The sequence below is a fragment of the Sinocyclocheilus grahami genome, unplaced genomic scaffold (assembly GCF_001515645.1).
Source record: "Sinocyclocheilus grahami isolate Dianchi unplaced genomic scaffold, SAMN03320097.WGS_v1.1 scaffold2226.1, whole genome shotgun sequence".
NCBI classification, from domain to species: Eukaryota; Metazoa; Chordata; class Actinopteri; order Cypriniformes; family Cyprinidae; genus Sinocyclocheilus; species Sinocyclocheilus grahami.
The window spans coordinates 4948-14609 of record NW_015507405.1 but is presented as its reverse complement, the minus strand read 5'-3'; the positions used below and the strand labels follow the sequence as shown (position 1 = coordinate 14609).

The 9662-nt window shown below is 35.6% G+C and overlaps 1 long non-coding RNA gene across 1 annotated transcript; it reads left to right on the top strand.

Moving 5' to 3' along the window:
* Positions 1-6356: 6356 nt before the first annotated feature.
* LOC107574439 (uncharacterized) lies at positions 6357-8977 on the top strand. The gene is made up of 4 exons (XR_001607673.1): positions 6357-6462; positions 8148-8217; positions 8617-8667; positions 8742-8977. It is a non-coding gene; the product is annotated as an uncharacterized lncRNA (long non-coding RNA).
* The last annotated feature ends 685 nt before the right edge of the window (positions 8978-9662 follow it).

The window sequence follows — 9662 nt, the reverse complement described above, 5'->3', positions numbered from 1 at the left end:
GCTGCATTTTGGACTACCTGTAGCTTGTTTATTGAAGATGCAGGACAACCACCTAGCAGTGCATTACAATAGTCCAGTCTAGAGGTCATGAATGCATGAACTAGCTTTTCTGCATCAGAAACAGGTAACATGTTTCGTAACTTGGCAATGTTTCTAAGATGGAAGAATGCTGTTTTTGTAACATGGGAAATATGATTTTCAAAAGACAAGTTGCTGTCTAATATAACACACAGATTTGTGACTGTACAAATTGAGACCTAGGACAGATACTTTTGGCACTCCATATTTTACTGTTGATAATTGAGATGACTCCCCGTTTAAATAAACAAAGTGCTAGCAATCGGACAGGTAGGATCTAAACCATCTTAAAGCCTGCCCTTGAATACCTGTATAGTTTTGTAATCGATCTATGAGTATGTCATGATCTATAGTGTTGAACGCAGCACTAAGATCAAGTAAAACTAGCAATGAGATGCAGCCTTGGTCTGACGCAAGAAGCAAGTCATTTATAATTTTAACAAGTGTAGTTTCTGTGCTATGGTGGGGCCTGAAACCTGACTGAAATTCTTCATAGAGATCATTTTTTTTGCAGGAGGGAGCACAACTGAGCAGATACAACTTTTTCTAAAATTTTTGACATAAATAGAAGATTTGAAATGGGTCTGTAATTTACCAGTTCACTAGGATCTAGTTGCGGTTTCTGAATAAGAGGCTTAATAACCGCCAGCTTGAATGGTTTTGGGACGTGACCTAAAGATAACGACGAGTTAATAATATTGAGAAGCGGTTCTTCTGCTACAGGTAACAACTCTTTCAATAATTTAGTGGGTACAGGATCGAACAGGCATGTTGTTGGTTTAGATGCAGTGATAAGTTTATTTAGCTCTTCCTGTCCTATAGTTGTAAAGCACTGCAGTTTATCTTTGGGTGTGATGAATGAAGTTGAAGTACTAGACGCTGTAGAATCTACATTTGTTATTGTATTTCTGATGTTATCTATTTTATCAGTGAAGAAATTCATAAAGTCATTACTATTAAACTATGAGGGAATATTTAGATTGGGTGGCGTCTGGTTATTTGTTAATCTAGCCACTGTGCTAAATAAAACCACTGTTTTAAACTCCCAAAGCAATATATGGGTTGTGTCAGAAATCGCATACTCTCTTATGTGGAACATTTTTGAATAAGTAATTACTTTGCAACCACAAAAAGAGTACATTCAATTATGAATGTAATCTGGACATACTACATTCACCATGCTGTTATTGTCATGTGACCAGCATCAGTTGCGTTGCGGTACTGCCATTCATAAAATATCTCTCGTGGCCTAATGGGATAGTAAAGTGTCCATTGAATGCACACTACAGGATCATGCTCTGTATGGTCATTCGGGTACTTTTTGCCTACTCTTTTATGAGTACTGTGAATACGGACATACTTCTTTTGTCACATACTGTTTTTCTCCTACTATATAGTAGTGAAGTATGTGATTCAGATGCAGACAATGTCTTTCTTCAGCTGTGGCAGGGGTGTCCAATCCTGCTCCTGTAGGGCCACTATCCTGCAGCGTTTGGCTCCAATCCTAATTAAATGCACATTTTAACTAGCTAATCAATGTCTTCAGGATTACTAGAACATTTGGGGCTAGTATGTTATAAAAGGTTGGAGCTAAGCTCAGCAGGAACAGGATATGACAACCCTGAGCTATGGGCACATTTGGAATATAAAATCTCTTAAAACATTAGTTAATTTGTCCACTAACAATGCCCAACAGTGTATATACATATGTTATAGAATTATTGGTCCCACTTTATATTAAGTGGCCTTAACTACTATGTACATACATAAAAAAATAAGTACAATGTACTTATTGTGTTCATATTGTATTGCAAAACACTTTTGCTGCTATTGAGGTGGGATATGGGTAAGGTTAAGGACAGGTTTGGTGGTTTGGGTAGGTTTAAGGGTGGGTTAAGGTGTAAGGGATGGGTCAACAGTGTAATTATAAATGTAATTACAGAAATTAATTACAGATGTAATTACATGCAGGTATTTTTAAAATATAAGTACAATGTAAAAACATGTATGTACACAATAATTGCATTGTACCAAATGATTAATTTAAATGTAAGTACATAGTAGTTAAGGCCACTTAATATTAAGTGGGACCGAATTATTCCTTGGCCCTGAAAGTAATGGTTATTTCAACCACAATATTTGAAAATTTTCAAAATTTTAAATATGAAAATGGCTTGTTTTTCACATTTTGTTTAGATTTTCATAGTTTTAAAAATGGTAACTTCTAATTTTATGTTGGATTTTCATAGTTTGAAAGTCTGATACTGAGACAAAAGCAAACAAAGTCTATTTATGAAAAGAATTTAAAAAGTAAAGCAAAAATAAATATAAGTAAATGTTAAATGTGATAAATGTTTCCATTTTCAATTGTAATGTGATCTTAATATTACAAAAATTAAGTTGATCATGTAGTTTTAATAAAAATCTAATTGAAAAAACATCCATACATTGTATAATATCTCAAGACCTTTTATACAGTTTCTCCTGATATTATGCTATCAGATTGGTGCATGATGCTTTTACTGAGCAGGCCCTGCTTCTTTAGAACATAAATAGTTCCGTCAGGGGTCAAGCTGTAGAGAGCTCTCCAAAGATCATTATTTGAGTCCTCATTGAGCACACCTGCTGGCATTAAACTACTCACTGCCGTAATGATAGGTTCAATTGAACCTCCAAACTCACCTTGAATCACTCAGGAAATAGACCCCCTTCTGATATTTTCTACCGCCAAACAAGGGAGACAAAAGCTGCTGCTCTTAATTCACAGGTAAGCCTTTTACCGGTGTTGCTACAGCCTGCATTTAACTGACGGAGTGACTCAAGCTTTTGCCAGGGCTCATTTTTGGCTATATAATAGTGTCTGAACATCCCTTCGAGTCCATTGTGACGAACGGGGGTACGTTATGATCATTTAGAGAAAAAAACGGAAATGTCCCAGAGGGCTTTAATCTTTCTTCATTATTTCCCCATTATGGATAAATGCTCTCTGAGGGCTTCTTTCTGGTTATAAATGAAACACTTTGACTCCTTCTCCATCCCTCGTTCTCCCGCCTGCACACCTTTCACCCTTTGCTTTCATCTTTTACTTTGGGCGGCGGTGTGTATTCCACTTGCAGATAGAAGGATAATTAAGTTGATAAACAGGGGCTGAATGGAGTTAAGTGTTAAGGGAGTGGGGAGAAGCTCTCTTCTCTATTACTGATGGTGTGTTACCACATATGCATTGAACCTGATATATAAGTCCCTGAATGTAATTTGATGATGGTACCTGTCAGAAAACAAGATCATATGGATAAACAAAGCAGCTATTTGATGGGGTGGCATTGAAATTATCTCATAGGCCTTAATGAAATTGCTATTTATTTTCACAAAACTGCCAGTGTTTCCTATCATGCATATAATATGTATTCACACATATAACATAGTCTGCTTTTACTCTGTGCTTGGTAAATAAAAACTATGATGTGTAACTATGAGTAATATTTACTAATGCAAAGATCTGCAACCTTTTTCCAGTAAAATGGATACATGTCAGTGCAGTTTTTATTAAAATACTGTTGCATTTTAAGTTTAGCCTATTATAGCATGCCTTTATGGTACCGTATTCATGTTTATATAATTGAATGCATTATTTATAGTTTTTTATATTTATACATATGCTTGCTTGTACTTTTACGTTTTTATATTTAATTTTATTTAATGTCTAATGTTTTAATGTGTGAGTAACTATTAAGTATTTAGCTGAACTAGCAAATCTTTTTAACTTTAGTTTTGATTTGAAATTATGGGTGGGTAATCTGACAATTTTGTGTTGTGATCGGTCTTGAAGATGTTCATGATTTTCTTTTCAAACGAATCGTAGAGATTGTGACCAAATATGTCCTATTTATGTATGTATGTTAACATAGACCTGCATCTTTCAGTTGACAGGACTAAGGACTAAGTTATTAACATGTTAGAGAAACATCAACCATGGCAAAATCCATAATAGACATGGACATCAAGTTTCTTCTACAGATGTCATTGTAAAGTACATTTTTCTCTCTTTTTGTCATTAGGTATTTCCATTCAGTTCGATACTTAAGCCAGGCTCTTCAAGTTCATTTAAACACACTTTTCTTCAGAATCATGCTATCTATATCTCAATGCTGTTTTCAATGCTGAGAAATGGGCAAAGCATTCCATTCATTCCTTTTCTTATGATGACTGATTGCAAAAGGCTTCCTTGCACATGTTCTGCTGAGATGAGGAGGAGGAGAAGGAAGAGAAAATTGTCTTTTTCAAGAGAAAAAAAGTCTATTTCAGATGTCTTGATGGAACTTTTTTGTTCTGTGCACTTGTACATTTGTGTCCATGGGGGTGGCTGGCTTGTGTAATTCGATAAATCCACAATGGAAGCTGTTTAAACTACTTCAAGAACATTTGCAGCTACCTGACCACTTTTAATACACTGCTTTAATAGTTTCTCCATTCCATGGCCATTTGAAAACTTTGTTTTTGTTTTTGGTTGCCAGGTGGCGTGCAAGTTGTACAATGCTGGTTTAAAGCACCTGAAGCAAAACTGATGTTTTAACCTTTTCTATGTAGTGTTCTACATATAATGCAATGGTTTTCAAAGTGGTGGCCACAAGGGATCACAAAACATTTGAGAAGAAACCATTCAGGTTTTACAAACTGTGTTTTTATGGCTATCATAGTGTGCTTATATTAATGAGTTAAAGGGATAGTTCACCCAAAAATGAAAATTCTGTCATCATTTTTGAACACAAAAGAAGATATTTTGAAGATTGCTGGTAATCAAACAGTTGGTGGTTGCCATTGACTTCCACAGTAGGACAAAAAATACTATGGAAGTCAATGGCAACCACCAACTGTTTGATTACCAGCAATCTTCAAAATATCTTCTTTTGTGTTAAACATAAGAAAGCAACTCATACAGGTGAAATGTCCCAGAGGGCTTTAATCTTTCTTCATTATTTCCCCATTATGGATAAATGCTCTCTGAGGGCTTCTTTCTGGTTATAAATGAAACACTTTGACTCCTTCTCCATCCCTCGTTCTCCCGCCTGCACACCTTTCACCCTTTGCTTTCATCTTTTACTTTGGGCGGCGGTGTGTATTCCACTTGCAGATAGAAGGATAATTAAGTTGATAAACAGGGGCTGAATGGAGTTAAGTGTTAAGGGAGTGGGGAGAAGCTCTCTTCTCTATTACTGATGGTGTGTTACCACATATGCATTGAACCTGATATATAAGTCACTGAATGTATTAAGTGTTAAGGGAGTGGGGAGAAGCTCTCTTCTCTATTACTGATGGTGTATTACCACATATGCATTGAACCTGAAATATAAGTCACTGAATGTCATTTGATGATGGTACCTGTCAGAAAACAAGATCATATGGATAAACAAAGCAGCTATTTGATGGGGTGGCATTGAAATTATCTCATAGGCCTTAATGAAATTGCTATTTATTTTCACAAAACTGCCAGTGTTTCCTATCATGCATATAATATGTATTCACACATATAACATAGTCTGCTTTTACTCTGTGCTTGGTAAATAAAAACTATGATGTGTAACTATGAGTAATATTTACTAATGCAAAGATCTGCAACCTTTTTCCAGTAAAATGGATACATGTCAGTGCAGTTTTTATTAAAATACTGTTGCATTTTAAGTTTAGCCTATTATAGCATGCCTTTATGGTACCGTATTCATGTTTATATAATTGAATGCATTATTTATAGTTTTTTATATTTATACATATGCTTGCTTGTACTTTTACGTTTTTATATTTAATTTTATTTAATGTCTAATGTTTTAATGTGTGAGTAACTATTAAGTATTTAGCTGAACTAGCAAATCTTTTTAACTTTAGTTTTGATTTGAAATTATGGGTGGGTAATCTGACAATTTTGTGTTGTGATCGGTCTTGAAGATGTTCATGATTTTCTTTTCAAACGAATCGTAGAGATTGTGACCAAATATGTCCTATTTATGTATGTATGTTAACATAGACCTGCATCTTTCAGTTGACAGGACTAAGGACTAAGTTATTAACATGTTAGAGAAACATCAACCATGGCAAAATCCATAATAGACATGGACATCAAGTTTCTTCTACAGATGTCATTGTAAAGTACATTTTTCTCTCTTTTTGTCATTAGGTATTTCCATTCAGTTCGATACTTAAGCCAGGCTCTTCAAGTTCATTTAAACACACTTTTCTTCAGAATCATGCTATCTATATCTCAATGCTGTTTTCAATGCTGAGAAATGGGCAAAGCATTCCATTCATTCCTTTTCTTATGATGACTGATTGCAAAAGGCTTCCTTGCACATGTTCTGCTGAGATGAGGAGGAGGAGAAGGAAGAGAAAATTGTCTTTTTCAAGAGAAAAAAAGTCTATTTCAGATGTCTTGATGGAACTTTTTTGTTCTGTGCACTTGTACATTTGTGTCCATGGGGGTGGCTGGCTTGTGTAATTCGATAAATCCACAATGGAAGCTGTTTAAACTACTTCAAGAACATTTGCAGCTACCTGACCACTTTTAATACACTGCTTTAATAGTTTCTCCATTCCATGGCCATTTGAAAACTTTGTTTTTGTTTTTGGTTGCCAGGTGGCGTGCAAGTTGTACAATGCTGGTTTAAAGCACCTGAAGCAAAACTGATGTTTTAACCTTTTCTATGTAGTGTTCTACATATAATGCAATGGTTTTCAAAGTGGTGGCCACAAGGGATCACAAAACATTTGAGAAGAAACCATTCAGGTTTTACAAACTGTGTTTTTATGGCTATCATAGTGTGCTTATATTAATGAGTTAAAGGGATAGTTCACCCAAAAATGAAAATTCTGTCATCATTTTTGAACACAAAAGAAGATATTTTGAAGATTGCTGGTAATCAAACAGTTGGTGGTTGCCATTGACTTCCACAGTAGGACAAAAAATACTATGGAAGTCAATGGCAACCACCAACTGTTTGATTACCAGCAATCTTCAAAATATCTTCTTTTGTGTTAAACATAAGAAAGCAACTCATACAGGTTTGGAACGACATGAGGGTGAGTAAATGATGACAGAATTTTCATTTTTGAGTGAACTATCCCTTTAAGTGGTAATCTCAGATACAATGTCAACTTAATATATAAAATATTTTCCAGATAATATTTTTGCAATTTAGTTTCGTACAATCACAATATAAAGGCCAAATGTAATTGTCTTTATAATAGCACAGTTTTTATATTTTTCTCAAAACATTTGTTTTTTATTAAGTTGGGATGCAAAGAGACCATCATATTTGAGGTCTTTGGCCTCAAAAAGTAAAAAGAAAAATCCTTCCTCTAATGTGTGGGGAAAGCAATGGCAAACAAATTTATATTGTTGAACTACTGCAGTTGTGAGAGTGAAGTTGTGCTTGTAAATATATGAATGAGTTATAGTCAGAGTTCATACTCGAGGCCAACAACCTCAATAGCAGAGCAATTCATTGTAACGCTTCAGTCATTTACAAAAGTAACATCAACACAAGTGTAGAGATGCTATAGTTTAGTGACCGAAGTGTTTTTATAGAAGTTCAGAATGTGTCTGGTAATTTTGTGTGACTGAGCATTAGTATGTTGCTCATTCTAGCAACGGCAGATCTACTGTTGTGTATTTATCCAGCAAGACCACAGCTGTGCCAATCAATCCCAAGAAAAACCCAATGAAATCCTCTCTTTTTATCCTTGAAAAACTGCATAATGAAGAACAAATCAAACCCAGCTCATCTGGAAAAAAAGAGAATCTGAATAACATTGGGAGATAAAAATAAAGCAAAGAAATTATTAAAACGGAATGACATGAAGTGAGTCTAGAATGTCAGAGAGAGAGCAACCGAGAGAAAAGGAAAGAGAAAAAAAGCAGTTCTTTGGATTAAGCACGCATTGGGGGAAAAAAAAGAATCTAAATTCTTGGGTCCTAATCTCTTGCTCGAAGCGGCGCTCTGTTAAGCCCTGGTTTGGGATGACAGGTCCCCCACCTGGACAAGCTTGGACAATGTCTCTGCAATGTCTCGTTTCTGCAGGAACAGTGAGCCACAGACGGCTAATCACGTCCGGAACCAAAAGCACCTGCCCTATCTGCCTCTACATTTGGTGAGGAATCTTTAAAGAGGCTAAACCTCACTTTCATGCTTGTCTTTTATTCACGGTAAGTGCTTATCGAAACCGAGCTGTTGCCACTGCCCCGTGTTCCCTCCCACAAGCTCGGAGAATGCTTGACGTAAGTACAGCCAATCTGGGTAAATACGAATCTCTCCTTACTGTCACTGTTGGCATATTATGTCCCTGAGGGAACATTCTTTTCATAATATCATAAGCTGCTTAGTGGTGTGCTTCTATTTAAGGCATACATATTAATAGCTATAAGAAAATCATATTTGAACTGTTCCCTGCAATCAATGTCTTTAGGATTGCTGTTATACTTTGTATAAGAAGGTGCTAATAACTTGGAGGCTCTTAGACTGGACGATCTAATCCCTTTGTATGATAAAGGCTCGCCACGCCGAGAGTGGTTGCCAGATCGTGGACACGGTGCTTCAGAGGGTTAGTTCTTAATGTCGTACTCCAGCTCTGCACCCGTGTTTTATCTGCTATTTTTTTCCCTTTTTACTTCCCAGAAACCTGGCAACACGCTGAAGAAGTAACAGTAAATGTGCGCGGTTGCCCATTGAGTGCTTCGGACAGTGGATGATGACCGGTGTGACTACCAGGATTTTCCTGCCTCTGCGTCATACTCAAAAAAATGCTTGCTTTCTTGTATTCTGTCACAGACAAACGATAATATTTGTAAGATAGAAAGCTATGTAACAGAAAGACAAGTACACAGTTTGCAAAGCAATGTTAATAAACCGAAACTCAGTTGGATGCTTGAATGAATTGGTTTGTATAGGTATTCCATAATGGTGTTCATTGCAAGTGATTTCACAAGTGATGAAAGAGCTTGTGAAAGTGGCTTTGACTTCAAATCATTAAAAATACAATTCACAAATACAATTACTTAAAAACACACCTTCTATTATTAGGATTTATTTTAAAATTGTATTTAATTTTCATAAAAATAATTATTAAAAGATAATGACATTGTAGTAGTAATCTACTTTTTTAAAGATGTGTTTTTGGTTTCATGGGACAGGACAGAGAATTGACAAAGAAAAGTAGAAGATGGAGGCAGATGGGATTGGGTGTTGAGCTTCAGTTGCCCGAAACACAACCGCCTCCAATTGTGTAATCTTTCATTAATATTTCTTAGAATTTTTTTTTTTTTTAACAATTTAGCTCTTTAGTTTTATGCATTTTGTTTTTCAAATCAACATCATGTAGTGCAACCAACATACAGAAACATGCAGAAAAAAGGAAGTGAAATAATAGAGATGACTCCTGCAGCCCCTCATGGCTGTGTGTCAAGGTCAATAATTTTCATAAAATATTAGATCATTTGACTTGTCGAGGTTTATTTCAGGTTGTCATGTAGTGCAGCTCCCCCGAAACTTTGAATTATTCATTAATGATATTTGTAAAATGATTACAATGTGTACTTG